This window comes from Echinops telfairi, unplaced genomic scaffold, assembly GCF_000313985.2.
Source record: "Echinops telfairi isolate 266 unplaced genomic scaffold, ASM31398v2 ScPeMD7_3533;HRSCAF=4204_0, whole genome shotgun sequence".
Classification (NCBI taxonomy): domain Eukaryota; kingdom Metazoa; phylum Chordata; class Mammalia; order Afrosoricida; family Tenrecidae; genus Echinops; species Echinops telfairi.
The window spans coordinates 64,013,871-64,030,193 of NW_022107431.1; the positions used below are offsets into that span (position 1 = coordinate 64,013,871).

The following is a 16,323-nucleotide window of genomic DNA, read 5'->3' on the forward strand; positions in this document are numbered from 1 at the left end:
TTTTACTGCATTTTCCCTTTTTCGTTTAATAAATTGGGTAATACGAGTGTAATGGTGACTAAAGGGTGTTTTTTCATGTCCTCTATGCTCTAACTATGAAAATACTTGATTTACAAATAAAGAATCCTACTTCGCGGAATTTCATTTATCACGGTGGGGGTCTAGAACCGATTAACCGCGATAAATGAGGGTTCACTGTATTCATGATGGTGATTCCTTGGTAGATACACCTAACCCGGAGTCAGGGAGATTACATTGCATCACCAGTAGCAGAATAGGACAACTTCATTGCCTGCAGGATTTGTCACAATAAACTCAGGTGCTTTCAATTCTCTAACCCAACACCCTCCTTCAGAGACACATTGAAATCCAAAGATGTCCAAATTGCCAGCTGTTTTAGGGGAGCCTAAGTGAGTTTATGTCTCTTACAGATGTCTAACACAAGTACTTTGTTTACTGGCTATCTAACTCACTGTAGATTGATTGATGAGATTTTTCTTGATCCCTTGACGCTTCCCCTCTCTCAATCTCACTAAGCAGCCACCAACTTTGAGGTCTAGAGGTTGTATCCTGGTCCCTTATTGAATGCGCTGTTGTGTGCTGTTAGCCTTTGAAAATTAAAAATAAAAGGGGAGGTATGACTCATATCCCACTGTTTATCATCATCCATGCACAAAGTGATCCTTTGGAAATTCCGAAGCAATAGCAACGATTGGTATGGGAGCCGGCGAAGCCACGTGGGTGAGAGTGTGGGCTCTGGAGCCAGCCTGTCTGATCTCAAATCCTGAAACCCACAGGTTTTGTGATCTTGGGCAAGTTGCTTCATCTCAATTTAGCTCTGCTTCAACTTCCTAGGCTGTAAATTAAGAATACTAACGATAATGAGTTCATAATGCTGTTGCAAGAATTAAATGCAATAATGCATGCAAAGGGATTCACAGTGTCTGGCACACAGCAAGTGCTCAATTATATATTGAGGCACACATAGCTAGAGTGTGCCATCCCCCACCCCACCAGCTAAAGTGATAAGCAGTTATGAAGCTCCAGAAGAATGTAAGTCAAGGAGGGGACATATGTCCTCGACTTCATAACATATGCACTACCTAAATAATCAGAAACAAAAAAAACCTTATGCCCATCAAGGCAATTCTGACTCAAAGTAACCCTCTAGGACAGAGTAGAACTTCCCCTGTGGGCTTCCAAGATTGTAACTCTTTACAGGAACAGAAAGCCCTAACTTTCCTTGCAGTCCCTGGAAAGGGATACAGTAAATAGCTTCGACTTGATGTGAGCACCAAGGTTGAATTCTATAAACATGTAGTATCTCACATGTAGTATCCCCCACTCAATTATAAATTCATGGCTTCTGATGAACTATAATTCTGAAAATAAAAGTTTGTAAGAGTAAAAAACTCAGGTTCAGTGGTTTATGTTAGAGTTTCAAGCAAGGGCTTAGGAAGAGCATCATGAGTTCTTTTGTTGTTGTTTTTAAATCATTTTATCGGGGGCTTGTACACCTCTTATCACAATCCATACATACATCCACTGTGTCAAGCACATTTGTACATTTGTTGCCATCATCATTCTCAAAACATTTGTTTTCTACTTGAGCCCTTGGTATCGGCTCATTTTATCCCTCATGAACCCGTGATAATTTATAAATTATTTTCTCATGTCTTACAGTATCCGATGTCTCCCTTCACCCACTTTTCTGTTGTCCATCCCCCAGGGAGGGGGGTTATATGGATATCCTTGTAATAGGTTCCCCTTTTCTACCCCACCTTCCCTCCACCCTCCCGGTATCACCACTCTCACCACTGGTCCTGAGGGGTTTATGTGTCCTGGATTCCCTGTTTCCAGTTCCTATCTGTACCAGTGGACATCCTCTGGTTTAGCCAGATTTGTAAGGAAGAATTGGGATCATCATAGTGGGGAGGAGGAAGCATTAAAGCAATAGAGAAAAATTGTATGTTTTATCGTTGCTACACTGCACCCTGCCTTGTGGGTCTCCTCCCGCAACCCTTCTGTAAGGGGATGTCCAGTTACCTACAGATAGGCTTTGGGTCCCCACTCTGTACTCCCCCTCATTCACAATGATAGGATTTTTTGTTCTTTGATGCCCGATACCTGATCCCATCAATACCTCATGATCACACACGTTGGTATGCTTCTTCCATGTGAACTTTGCTGCTTCTCAGCTAGATGGCCGCTTGATTATCTTCAAGCCTTTAAGACCCCAGATGCTATATCTTTTGATAGCCGGGTTCCATCAGCTTTCTTCACCACATGTACTTATGCACCCGCTGTGTCTTCAGCGATCGTGTCAGGAAGGTGAGCATCATGGAAGAGCATTATGTTTTTTGACACACCAGGAAGAGCTCAGAGTTTATTTGGCTGAATCTCAAAGGAGATCTCACAGTTAAAGATCAAATAAGGCACCATCCAAGACATCCGAGTGGGTGGTGCTGGAGAGGAGCCTACAGGAATCCAGCAGAAAGATGGTACAGAACAAGGTAATAAAGGCCAATGGGAGGAAAAGGACTGGGAGAGCGCAAGGGAGCTGTGCCCAATGCTCCAGAGCTCCAGGAAACTGTGGATGGAAAAGTGTCACCAGAGTTAGTGTCTAGGAAGCCACTGGTGAATGTTAATACTTTAATAGAGTAGCTTTGCCTAAAGTTATATTTTAAGGGGGTAAAGGGTTTGTAGGTTGTGAAAAGCTAAAGTTATCAGGGTTGTCAGCAGAATATGCCAAGAGGTTAAGTTGACTCGCCTAAAGGCTGTGAGTGCCTCCCATTTATTTTGGAGGTAGGTAGGAATGAAGTTGGATGGGCAATCAACTGTGTGCTACTCCTCTCTGCAGCCTCAGCTCCTGGCCTATTAAAAATTAAAATAAACCTTAATATCCCCAACTGTCATGGAGTTGATACCTCATTCCTGGTCACACCATGTGTGCTGAAGTAAAACTCTGCTAAATAGAGTGTCCAACAGCTAATTATCAGAAGCAAATAGGCGTGTCTTGAACCTTACACCTTTCAGGTAAAAGTCAAGAACATTCACCATTTATACCACCTATGGCATCCCCTGGGGTTTGAGTGCAGAAATGCTTAATACTTATTGAGTGTGCCGCTCTTTATAAAGTCAATCAACATTTAATCCGCTAAAACATCGTGTGTAATCACTTATGTAATAACTTTTGTTAGTGTCATTTTTCTACTCTAAGGCAGGACCATTCTTCAGAAATCAGCATTTACATTTTGTTCGGAAGTGGGTAAGGACCCTATGCCCTGTTATGGCCACTACTGTCTAGCATGTTTATAACAGCCACTCAAAAGTTGTAAACCCACTGTGCTCACATGTCTCCAATGCATTCGCTAACATATATTTTCCCTTCCAGTTAATGAAGAACTGTCCCAGGCTTCTCAGCACCAATACAATCACAAGGATGGCTCTTCCCTCCACCGGAGGTTGAAAAGAACATGATGCTGGAGTCTGGTCAATGAAGAGAGCACCATGGACGCGTACCGGCCAGAGCGTGGTGACCATTTGTGGAACTTAGTGAAGTAGGGTAACAAACTGGACTCAGAGCTAAAGAATGCTAGGACGCTTGGTCTCAGAGCGTATTGAAAAATGGCAGCTATTATCCAAGAGGGTTTGACGTCAATGAGACTGAGCTTAAACTGCAGTTCTTCAGAGAGCAGTGCCAAGAACAAAGGACTCTCTTGGCCATTCTCAATGTACTGGACCTTCCATAACTGTGCTTTTATAACTATGCCTGTGCTAAAGGGCCAATTAAAAAATTAAATGATCAATTATTACATAATCCCAAAGTAGCCCGCGTTCTTCCAGTTTTTGAGATGAAGAAATTCTGGTTAGGACTACGGAGCCTCTTGTCCAGTCTCGGAGTCAGGAGCTCTCAAACTCCACGTCAGGCATTGTTTCCTTATTTGCTCCTCATGTCACACTGTCGTCATAACAACTCATCCACCGAGTCACAGTAGCCTCCTGATCCTGGGTGTAGATCGCTCATGAAGGCAGCTTCTGGCAAGATGCTACTTGGGAATACTGGCAATTTGGTGCTGGGAGGAGGGCAGAATGTTCACGTACGTAACTCACGAGGAGACTAAGTCAAGCCTATGCCTCTGAAATCAAAACGCGAGGGAGCTATTTCTAGAGATGGAAAGAAATCAACATTTTACCCTTGCAATGGGTGCCCCAAACAGCCAACATGGATAATTGAGAAGCAGCACTTAATTTAAGGCAGTAGTTAAATTGGTTGTGTTGACTATTGCTCTCCACAGCTTCCTAGTTAACCTTAACAAAAGATGTTTAACATGTAAGTCTGGTCATATTCCGATCTTCCCACGTGTATTTTACAAGCTATTAAGAATGATTGCCTTTGTAAAAACACAATGAATTTGGCCACCTGTAAGAAAAGCACCAATTTCCATAGTGACTGTCCCACAAAGGAAAAGGATTCTGCATCTAAAGCAGGAATGCAACATCAGAGAAGTGTTTTCTGCCCCCACCCCCACCCCCACCCCACTCCCCGGCTAAAGCTCTTTCTATCAAGTAAACTACTAGTTCCCATTTGCACTTCTCACATATTATAAAACTCACAGTTTTAACAGAAGCAACTCATTTTTGTGTTTTATTGCATTTGATTACAATGAAAATGTCTGCTGGGGCTTTCGGACTGAGGTAATTTAGAGTAACTGTGTTCATGCCATATGGAACGAACAGCAACATTCTTTCAGATCTGGAAGGGATCTCTTTTTAGCCCCTGGTGGAAATCAGCTTATGTAAAAATGCTGTATTTTAACACAGGCAGGCAAGAATGCAGCAGCCGATTCCCAAGCAGGGAGTGACAGCCAAATATGGAGGGCCTCAGTGAGGGTGCGCTTCTCTTTCCCCCAGAAATGGGCACTGCACATGCCCGAGGTGTGGCTCTGGCCATTGCACCATCGCTGCCTTACCAGGAAAAACCAGGTCAGCGACTATGCGGCGCATGCGCTCTAAACATACGTTGTCAGCAACAGCATAGCCAAGTGGTTTAAAGCAATTGCTTCTTTCGTTGCTGCTAAACGAGTAAAGAACTGCCAATAAAACTAAGGCTAGATTCATGAACATTTTTTAATACAGGGGCAGAAACATGTTTTCCTATGGAGAGAACAAGTCTGAAGTGTTTCACTATCATCTGCTTTAAGGCACTACTGACAAAGGAGTCCAACCATTAACCTACATAGTAGCCCGATAGATCTTCCCAAACCTGTAATACCCCAAGGACTTACCTGGATGTGTCCTTAATGGAGATCACCAGACTGGAAGTTGCAGGGTCACAAGCCTGCCCTGACTGTCTTGGGGAAGTTCCCTCCTGGATTAATATTGAAAATCCTCTCTTACTATGGTACCTATTGCAGTGATGGCCCCATCCCACTCCAGGAGTCCCTCCCATAACTATTATATTGATCTGTCACCAACCATGTTTGTGTCTTCTTTGAGCTTCCATGTACTTTTTAAAGCTATATATCCTTGGACACCATTATGACCTTGTGAATGGTCTCCCACATTGTGATAAGTAGGTTTACTATATCAACCTGGCCAATAAACACGTGATTAATAAGTCACAGTTTAATTGAAGGGCAAAGAGATAAATGACTCCGCAAGCCTCCCCTTTGTCTCTTGCTCTCTGATGATTGGACCAGCGTGTGGCTGCCTTAGCCAGTTCTCTGCCTCAACTTGTGAGCCACACTGCCTGTGGAACACCCAACCTGTGAACCGTGTTGCTATAGTCCGAGGTTCCTTTGAGACCTGCTTTACCACACTGCTAGTGTATCCATCACTTGAGCTGATTGTCGGACCCTGTCATCTGGCTGTTGGTGACCCACCCTGTCTGCTGCCTGTGGCTAGATTGCCTGTATTGCTCTACAGAAGACTCAGCTGTCTGCTTCCTTGACTTGAAGGACTGTCACTATATTAACTGTCTCATGGAAGTGAGTTGAACTGAGCCCTCTGTACTGCTCTGTAGACTAATTAGCTGTTTATTTCGTGTTGTGTGTGTATATAAAATCAGTAGTGTTCTGGTTTTGTTTCTCTCGAGAACCCTAACACACACATCAAGATGCTATGTCTCTGCAGTTGTCCTGCCTTGGTCCCCCTTAAGAGTGAATAAATGTCATTTATTTAAAAAAAATACCAAAGGGTCTGGATTGCTTTGACTCTTCTCCATGTGAGATGACAATGTCAGACAACTTGGTCTTCACATAGCCAGTCTCCTTATATTATTAACCTATGCTCCGTTCCCTCTAACACACCAAAACGTTCACTAGGGACTAGCAGTTCCCTCACAACACTAAGTGGTCTTTTCTTTTCTTTTCTGAATTTTATATGCAATGTCCAGCATCTGAAAGAATTCCCAGGCAAGGATCATCTCAATGTGGTGATCAATAAAGCCTTTCAATAAAACACATTGATGGGTGATTTAACTGTTGTGTGGCTATTCCACAAAGATTTACCCTGGGAAGTGGGTTGAGGACTGTTTATCCATTCAAGACTTCATGGTTCATCTAAAGCTATTAACTTTTCGTTTTTCCTGTTAGTCCATGGACATGGTCTCCAGAATCTAGAACTTTTACAGTTGAGGAAACAATAACAGGCACACATTATGTTCTCTAACTACTTGTGGCTTTAGTATTAGTTTTTTAACTGATTTACTTAAAAGCCATCTATCTAGGTTATGATCTCTGATATTTTTGAGGCATATTTTAGTAGCATCAGAAAAATAAAGCAAACCAACGTAACGTCCAAGTGTAGTCTAAAAAGTTATTAAGAGTTTTTGTAACCTCAGGGAGGAGACGAGCCAGTCAGGGAGTGATGTAGCAAGGATGAAAAATACAACTTTCCTCTAGTTCCTAAATGCTTCCTCCCCACCCCCACTATCATGATCCGAATTCTACCCTGCAAGGCTGGCTAGACCAGAGGATGTACACTGGTACAGATAGGAACTGGAAACACAGGGAATCCAGGGCGGATGATTCCTTCAGGACCAGTGGTGTGAGAGGCCATACTGGGAGGGTAGAGGGAGAGTGGGTTGGAAAGAGGGAACCGATTACAAGGAACTATATGTGACCTCCTCCCTGGGGAAGGACAACAGAAAAGTAGGTGAAGGGAGACGTCGGACAGGGCAAGATATGACAAAATAATAATTTATAAATTATCAAGGGCTCATGAGGGAGGGGGGACTGGGGATGGAGGGGGAAAATGAGGAACTAATGCCGGGGACTTAAGTGGAGAGGAAATGTTTTGAGAATGATGAGGGCAATGAATGTACAAATATGCTTTACACAATTGATGTATGTATGGATTATAAGAGTTGTATGAGCCCCTAATGAAACAATTTTTTTAAAAAGTGTTTTTATAACATCTGCTCCTGAGTCTTGCTCCAACATTATCGTTAATGTTCCAGTCAGATAAGACCTCTGAGTTTATCATCAGAATTTATTTGATGGAATTTTCCTTGGCCCGTGAAGGACAATGAAAATGTAATAGGAAACAGATATGTTAAAAAGCACTTTACTTATAATTACCAGGAAACAGATCAAGAACTTATAAGTATTCTTTTTGCTTAAAAACAAAATTCAAATCAAGCTCAAAAACTCAGACAAATGAATCAGTTTGGGGCATCTAATTGGGTAACAAGAAACCCTTTCAGAATTTGATGAAAGCCAGGATTTCTCCTCTAGGAAGTGCACATATCCATCATTTTGCATACTTCATGAGAAATTGCAGCCCTTCTGAAACACAGTGAGAAGTCTTCGGATGGAACCCTTCAGCCTCTCTATTTATGTCGCCTCTTATATCATGTCACGCCCACCCCCACTCCCCTACCCCGCCAATTTAATGGGTTCTGGACATTAGAGAGCTCAACGAAATGGAAGGCCCATTGAACTCCAAAGCCTTCTCAACAGGTTTTCCAGTTAAGCTCAGAATAATACAGAATTCTATTAAGGGAAGCCCTGAGAAGCAGGTTAGATTGGCAGTATTTCCTAGGAAACTGCCCTTGGTGGATTAACTAATGCAAATCGCTATTACTCATAATTACCATTTTTCAAGGACACTGTGCCAGGGGCTCTACTAAGTACTCTATACATATTTCCTCTACCTACCAGAACAGTCCTATGTTGGAGTTTAATTTCTACTTTCATGGTATAGACATTTAAGAGCCATCCTTTAAAAATCACATGCCCCAGTTCCTCACACTAAGTGATTCAAACGCCCCTCTGTAAAGACTCTGAAAGTGCTTTCACTTTGTAGTTCAGGGCCAGAGGTTTGAAGTTCTGGTCTGCCAGCTAGCCAATTCCTCAATGTGTGCCCCCCTCCGCCCCACCCGTTTATCTACAGGTGTGTGCAAGGATTAGTGCAAACCCAGGTCCATTTTTGAAAAAAGAATCACAAGCAAACTCCCTAGTGTTTTCAGTATGTGCACGCTACAATGCAAAATGACTTATACTCTCGGTATGACCCCCTTTAATAACAACTGGTACGTTTTTTTTAACCTTTCATAATGGAAAAGCTTAAGAAAGATACAATGAACTCCATATACCATACCAGGCTTTAGCAATTACCAACTCATGGCCAGTCTTGTTTCATCTAAAGCCCCATGTTCTACCCCCACTCCCCACATTATTCTAAAGTAATCCTCAGACCCTCACTTCTAACTAAGGGAAATAACGAAATCCATGTTGGACTGCTTTGGCTAAAGTTGGCTTTGCTGTCGGAGTCCTGGTGCTAATTATTTGACCAATAAAGCTCTCTGTAATGAAAATCGCCGTTATATCCTAAAGGAAAACAGAAGTTACTTATGATAGTGAAATATCAAATATCTACCAAGTGAATACATTTTTTAAATTACTATTTTCTAAAACCTGCTGTGACCTACAGAAAATGCACTGCTGATTTGTGTGCTCCACATAAACCTCAAAGGAATCTTGGTGGTATAGTGGGTTATGCCTTGCGCTAACAGCAAGGTCAATAGTTTAAACCCATCAGCCACTCTGCAAAAGGTGAGGCTGCCTGCTCACAGAAAGGTTGTGTCTCAGAAACCAAAAGGGGCAGTTCTGATCTGTCCTACAAGGCGGGAGAGTCGGACAGGTCTCAAGGGTAGTGGGTACACAACTAAGGGAGAATTGCGTAACAGTCTGAAACTAGTTTGCTGTTGACGTAAGACCAACAATTGCTACCTGGAAGTCTCAATAAAGTCAACCTTGCCGGCTCAGTTTCCCAGTTATTCTACGCACCCAGGCATTCTGCCGGCTCAGGCACTAGGCTGCTAACTGAAAGCTGCGGTTCAAACTCACTGAAGGAGAGAGGCTCCGGGAAAGATTCTGCATCTCAAGACCCCCATAGAGGAGCTGACTTGATGGCTTGTTTCTGCTTTTATTGATGCTGCCATTTAGAGTTGTGGAAGCTCAGTTTACAGGAGGAGACTAGAATACCCAGAGGAAGATTTTGTAAAATACACGAACCATTTTAAAAGGCAATTTTGCTGCGGTGGTGCACGGGGCTTTCACGACCCACGTTTCTCAGCTATCCTTCTAGAACAAAGCCCTCAAAGATGCTCCCTGTGTCTCCAGGACCCAGTCCTCACTACCTCCAACGAGTAGAACTCAGCCCTGGCTGAACTCTGCACTTCCTACTGCACAGAAGCTGCTGTGGACCAAACTTCCAATCACTACAATTATTGCCTATCTAGGGAAGCTGTGCTTCTGAGAAGGCCCCAGCCAGATCCATCATGATTAAATGTTATACATGTGAATGCTGATGAGATGCACATGTGGCGGCATAACAGGTCTGAGGCTGGATTGCTGGCTTTCTCCAGAGGGGTTGGTATTTAACAATTATGGAAGAAGTGACAAAGGCCATTCACAAGGTGAGAGACAATTTAGTGGGCCCAGATCTCAAAGAAGATAGTTCTGCGCGCTATATTTAACACACTTAAATGACTAGGAAAAGAAATGTTACTGAACATTTTTAAAGGGATGTACCCTGCTGGTCATTTGCACTATAATGCTTTGAATACTGAAGAGAAGGTAAAGCACATTAACTAATGTGCTTTGGTGAAACAAGAAGCCCCCCCATCAAGCCCCCATCCCGGCCCCTTAAGAGACGTGGACTCAGCTCTGGGCAGATCCTAGTTTGCCTAATGCATCAAGGCACAGTAGATGGGAAAGTTGGACACTAGGCAGAGCTCTGAGTGGATTCAGATGGCACAACTCAAATATTTCCTCAAAATAAGGCCATACAAAGGAAACCAGCCCAAAGAGCCCTTGGAGACTTGTCAAGGCTGGGGGCAGGCGGGGGGCTGAGTTTACCAGGCAGAAGGGCTTCTGGCACTCTCTACGTCAGATGCACAAACTTGCCACATTGCTGGCTGTCAAGACTCCAACTTGGTGGTGCTGGCTGCAGCGTCACATTATAAGGCAGATTTAACGTTTTTCATACAGTACATTCCAGAACATTACAAAATATTAAGACTTCTGATTGAAAGTAACAGGTGAGTTCATTTTGGAAAAGTGTTTACAAAAAGAGATGTCCCAAGTTTAGAGAATAAACAGATTTTATTTTATATGGTATTACAGAAAGCAAAATACCACTTCATACAACTTGAAGCTGCTACAAATCTAACCTGGAACCGCCACTATACAGAGGGCCTAAAGCAAAGGGCAAACTGCTCAACGCGATCCATCGGCCCACTCTGCTCTCTGCTGTCAGCTCTACACTGCGCGGCTTTCTGAGAACCAAGAAAAGATGCCCCCCCCTCCCCCCAGCCTTCTCTCCAGCGTCCTCAAACCTGTGCGCATCATCAAACTACCTGAAAGAGAGATCCCCATTCCATGACAAAGGTGAGTGTTACATGTAGCATGGAGGTTTAATACACAGCAAGCACTCTACACAAGAGTTCAAATCAAGGAAAGAAAGCTTTGACATTTGGACACGTTAAGACTGAAAGCACTACGGTTTTTAAGCTGCCTGAGTCTTTCAGTGAAGGGAAAAAGGCTTTCTCATTCCCCTCCCGCTGCGGAATGCTGCCGAGGAGTATGTTCTCAGAGAAGCAACGGCACTGCGGTGCAGCAGGGTTTCCGGACACAGTGCGTGGTCAGTGGACTGAGTCCTCATGCTCCAGCCTAGAGCCGCTTGGCTTTCCACTGAAAGCCAAGTCGCAGGGCTGAAAAGTCAAGGGGGCTTAATATAAAAAAATATCCCTAGTGAAATTTTCATATATTAGAAAATCTTCAAGATGTAAGAAATGCTTTTAATCAGTATTAATATTTTCTCACACAGTAAGTTTACTGCGATCAGAAAACTCAGGAAATATTTATTGTTAAAAACTCAATGGCAGAAAAAATCGGGCAAAAAGAAAGCCATTCTACCTAAATTAGTCAGTTCTTTCGGCACAACAGCACCTGATTAAGTGAACTGCACCTTACCAGCTCGGGCTGGCTTTGTTCACTGGCATTTGTCAAAAGGAGTCATATCAAGCAGGTAGTTGTACACAAAGCAAGCAGGAAATAAAATAATATCCCCTTAAAAAAAAGATAAAGAAAGAACGAACCAAGAATACTTAAAAGTGGTTATGAAACAAAAGAATATATTAAGATCCAAGGGAACAGTAGACCAGAGCTGTTAACGAAAGGTTTGGTGTTGGCATTTTAATATCCAGGCTCCTGGTCACTGTTACCAGTCGTAGTATAAATCTGCTGCAGAAGTGGTGTGGCATTAAGACTTGGAATGGTCAGATTCTTCATGGTCACAAAGTTGAATGTTGTTTATGAAATGAATTTCTAAAGGGGGGAAAAAAGAGAGAGAGATGGTTTAAATATGGTTCAAATATCCCCAAACCAGAGAAACTTATAACTAAACATATTTCAAACCTAATCATCAGAGCTGCTATCAGCCCAATTCTAAAGTAAATAATAGATGTACCAAAGACAAGCACCAGAGCCTGCTCCACCTTGGGAGGGTCTCACATCACAGCATCTAGAAAACAGACAGCTACACTAGAATCCTCTGAAAAATAGGTAACAAAGGTAATCTGCATAAATAATATATGCATCCCATTCTGGCTTATAGTGACTGAGCCCCTGGGTGCAGAGAGGGGCTGTCTAGGATTTTCCAGGAAGCAGACCACCAAGCCTTTCTTCTGAAGAGCTTCTGGGTAGGGACTATTCTGACCCCAAGTCAATTTAATGCTTAGATATCACTTAGATAAAATGAAGCCTTGCTTTGAGAAAAAAAACAAAAACTCATCCTCATTCAGATTTATCACTACCATTTTGTAAGTTCCTTGATAATTCAGAAAACATTGATTAATCACATTCATATTTTCCCACTCTGTTGTCTGCCTAAGGCTATTTCATTTTTATTTATTACTTACACTTGATTCTAGACAAGACACAAAATCAATGGAGGAAACACAGCTGTCTTTTTCTAACTGTCATGAACTGAATCGTGTCCCCAGAAGATGTTTGTCCACTTTGCTGAGCAATGCTTCTCAGCGATTTGGCAATGATGATCAGGGATTTCATGTTACTAGCCAATCCATTGTAAGGGCGTTAGCCTGGACAGCTCCCTTAACTCAGGTCCGAGTTTCTCCAGGGTTATGCCTACATCACCTTTTACCTTACAAGCAACACCGAGTAGGGGAGACGAGAACAGAGAAGGAAAGACTTCAGTAGCGCCAAGAAAAAAGAGCAGGAGCAGAGCGCATCCCAGGGCCCTGAACGAAGAACAGCCTAGACTTAAATGATGAGGAGATGCATTTCTGATAGGTAAAAATCACCGCTTGTGCTGTCCATTATAGTGGAGCTAAGCAACAAAGAGGGAAAAGGATGGAACTTTCCAGTCTTGTAAAGAGTTACAGTCTCAGAAACCCTACAGGGTCCATATGAGTCGCCATTGACTATACGGCAGTGACTGAGTGAGGTAACAATTATGAAAAGAAACGTGGAGAAAAACTGATACCACCACCAGTCAAATTGGATTTGAGAGTGATCTGTGACCTTCAGTCTTCCTATCTATTCCTGTTCTCTGAGAGCTGGGAGCTCTGTGCGCTGTGCTTAGTGAATAGGTGTCCTCCCGCGGTTGTCACTCTGCTTGGCTTTCCCCTGACGTGGCCAGTGCCCGGAAGCCCACAGAGAACACCACGGTTAGGAGTCTAGTCTCCACTATTCCTGCTAGGCTTGCTTTTATTTCACGGAATCTGTTTTCACTGGAAAGTAAAATTTCCCCTGGTGCTTTATGATGAGTCACGACTTATGAAGCAAAGCTGAAATTAAACTTGTTCCAAAGTTCTGAGTGAGCAGACAAACCAGGAACCAGAAGGAGCATGAAGTACAGGAATTGAAGGAAATTGACCTCATCTTAAAGAACTTCAAAGACTTGAGAGAAAAATAGCTACCCATTTAAACTCAAATATGTTTTATTCTCATGTACTCACAAACTCCTAGAAAGCAAAATAAAATCGTTTCCTCCTTGTAGTAGTTCAGTATTCCAAATGACAACCTGAAATGGCTCTCAGGCTTTCAAACAGCTTTCCGAATCAATGAAAATAGTATTCATTTAATCTGAATATTAAGTACACTTTATTATTTTCACATTCTTTAAAAAATGATAAATGAAGTATAACTCCGAAGGATTCTTTATTAGAATATTTAATGTATCAAAATATTAATAGTAACTTATTTACACATACAAAAACTCTTTGTCACTCTTTTTACTGCTTTTCACTTAAACAAATATAGAAATATGCTTCCAAGTCCTATATATCTAGTTTTGAGCTGGAAGAAAAAAATGATATGGGTAGAATCAATGTCACTGGTACATAAGCTTCAGACATTTTTTTCCCCCATAGCTCAAATTCTACCCAATGTACCAGTGAAGAAATCTTTACTTAGTCAATGCAATTCAATGCAGTAACTCAATTGGCTTGCCCCTTGAGCTTCGATAAAAATCATAGCAATGATTATAAGAATTACATCACATTATGAAAATTTGGGTCTAACCAGAAGAAAACTCACTGCTTCCATGCTTCAGTTTCCCTGCTCCAAGACTATACAATGTCAGTAAACATCCCTAAATCCTGATCACATTCCCTGGTCTGTGTCTCCCCCTTTCGGTCAATGTGATGAAGGAGAAATGTCACTTTCCTGTTTTGTCTCAAGCACACACAGAGGACCACAGCTTGTTCTTTAAAGCACTGTGACAGAGAAGCAGTGAGATGAGAAGCTCTTGCTAGAAGCTCTTTGAACTAATCTGAAAAGCAGAGTCTCCAAACCATAGTCCAGAGACGCTGGGCTCACACGGTGGGTCTCGGTCTGAATGAGTCCTCCTCTGGAAGAATTCAGTCAGTTGCAAATGTGGGCTTTCACACAGGCATGCTGGGTAGCTATGATTCAGAGAGTCCACTAACGAGGGAGAAACGCTGCCTTTAAGTGCAAAGGCACTAATCCTCAGAAGAGCTTAATGAAAAAGAATGACTGTCGGTTTTTATACAAAATAATTAAAATAGTGGGGGGAAAAAACCAACCCTTTCCCTTTGATTAATGAATATGCAATGACTACAAGTTATCTTAGTCATAAATCTCTAATATAGTTAGAGATTTGGCAACATTGATAAACTATTTGTGTAAGATACAATCAAATGTTTCCCAAATGAATAAAGAGATCCATGCACTCAGGTGTAACGTCCAATTAGTAAATGTCTAGTTTATGAAGGTCTACAGCATCAGATCTCGTGCTGAACTTTCCTTTTATTCCTCCTTTGTTTTCTCAATTTGCATATTTGCTTTTAATTCTAACACACAATCCCAGTTGTTTAAAATCCAAAGAGGCCCTGAGCTAAAAGTGCCAAGTATGCTAAATTTGTTTTTGGTTTTCCTAGGAAATAGTCAATTCTTAAAAGTTAGTATCTGACCTGTAACAAAGACCCCGCGGTTCTTTGTTAAAACACAGGGTGACCGAGACTCTTTCTACCCTCCCTCCCCCCACCAATAACACTATGCCACATTCTTTGCTCTTTTTACCGTCTTGGCATTATTTACTGATGACACAAAGACGATGGTGAATAAAAGGTGCTGACATCTCAGCAGCAAAGGCAAAAGGTGGTCACACCAAACTCCACCAGACACACTGTGTCCGTTACCAGCACAGGCTGCTTCACCTAACAGTGTCCTCACTAAGCAGGGTATACCCTTCACTGGGTTACACAGGGCTCCTGAGGAGGGCTCTTTGCTTTGATGTGCATGGAGGAAAGAAGTACACAAAACACACCTCTGCTGGGCGGCTGTGGGAATCTTGAGTTCGACACGTTACTTTTATCCTGGGACCCTCTAGTTTACTTAAGTAGCAACTTAAGTGACAAATGGCATTATTCAAGTTTGGTTATTTGGCAGGCTTTTTCTTGAAAATGATGCAAGCCTGGCACGTTGAGGAAAAAGAGACAGTATTCGTGGCAATGACAAAACCCAAATGTTCAGGTGAAGATTAGAATTTTGGTCAATGTGTTTTCAGCCTCCTTGAGAATGACCACGTCCCAAGATTTAAAAAGCCTCTTCTGGTAAGAGCAGTAGTGTTACTAACTGATGAGATTTTTATTTGTATAATAAAATGTTTTGATATTTAGGAGAACTGCAAAGCTAGGCGAACCGGCATTTTCCAAATGGCCTCTGCTGTAAAACCTGGTGTGAATGAAAGTTTCTTTCAAGGTGCAAGACAGAATGATGGTTTTTACTGCAATAAACAAATATGATAAGTTCCGTTGCTATGGCTTTGGTTCCACATTGCAACAAATCTTTCAAGAAAACTACTGGATGATGAGTTTGCGTGAAATACTGAAGAAAACTCCACGAGTAGATACAAAGCAAAGTAGACAACTTCTACTTTTCTTTTCCAACTACATATCTGAGCTCGTCTAAAATTTCATCCTGTTATAATCAAAACAATATATCACTACAGATGGTCTGCAAAAGTGGGTCCGAGTCTACGCCTATTAAGCCAGATATTTTAAAGAGTGCCACACTTTTAATTTTCCAGATAGGAGCTGTGTAAAAAAAAAAAATCAGTTAACATAGCAAGCTTGAGATGGCTGTTCTGAGAAAGGTCTGCTTGCGAGACTGCCTGTAGCTCCTGTCTGGGAAGATTCCCACCATTCCCTGATGGCTCACTGTGCCTCCACTGCTCAAACAATGATCAGCTAACGTTTCTGTTTCTCGCCCCGCTCCCCTTTCCTGTGAAGAATTTCCATAAAGCCAGCAGCCAATATAAAACCTT

General features: G+C 42.2%; 1 protein-coding gene across 1 annotated transcript in view; it reads right to left on the reverse strand.

Annotated features, from left to right (window-relative positions):
* Positions 1 to 10,594: 10,594 nt before the first annotated feature.
* The window catches only part of EPB41L2 (erythrocyte membrane protein band 4.1 like 2), a 235,655-nt gene continuing 229,926 nt past the window's right edge, over positions 10,595 to 16,323 (reverse strand). The window contains exon 22 of the mRNA XM_030886731.2: positions 10,595 to 11,837. The gene's annotated coding sequence lies outside the window, so the exon portion shown is untranslated. The remainder of the gene's footprint in view (positions 11,838 to 16,323) is intronic.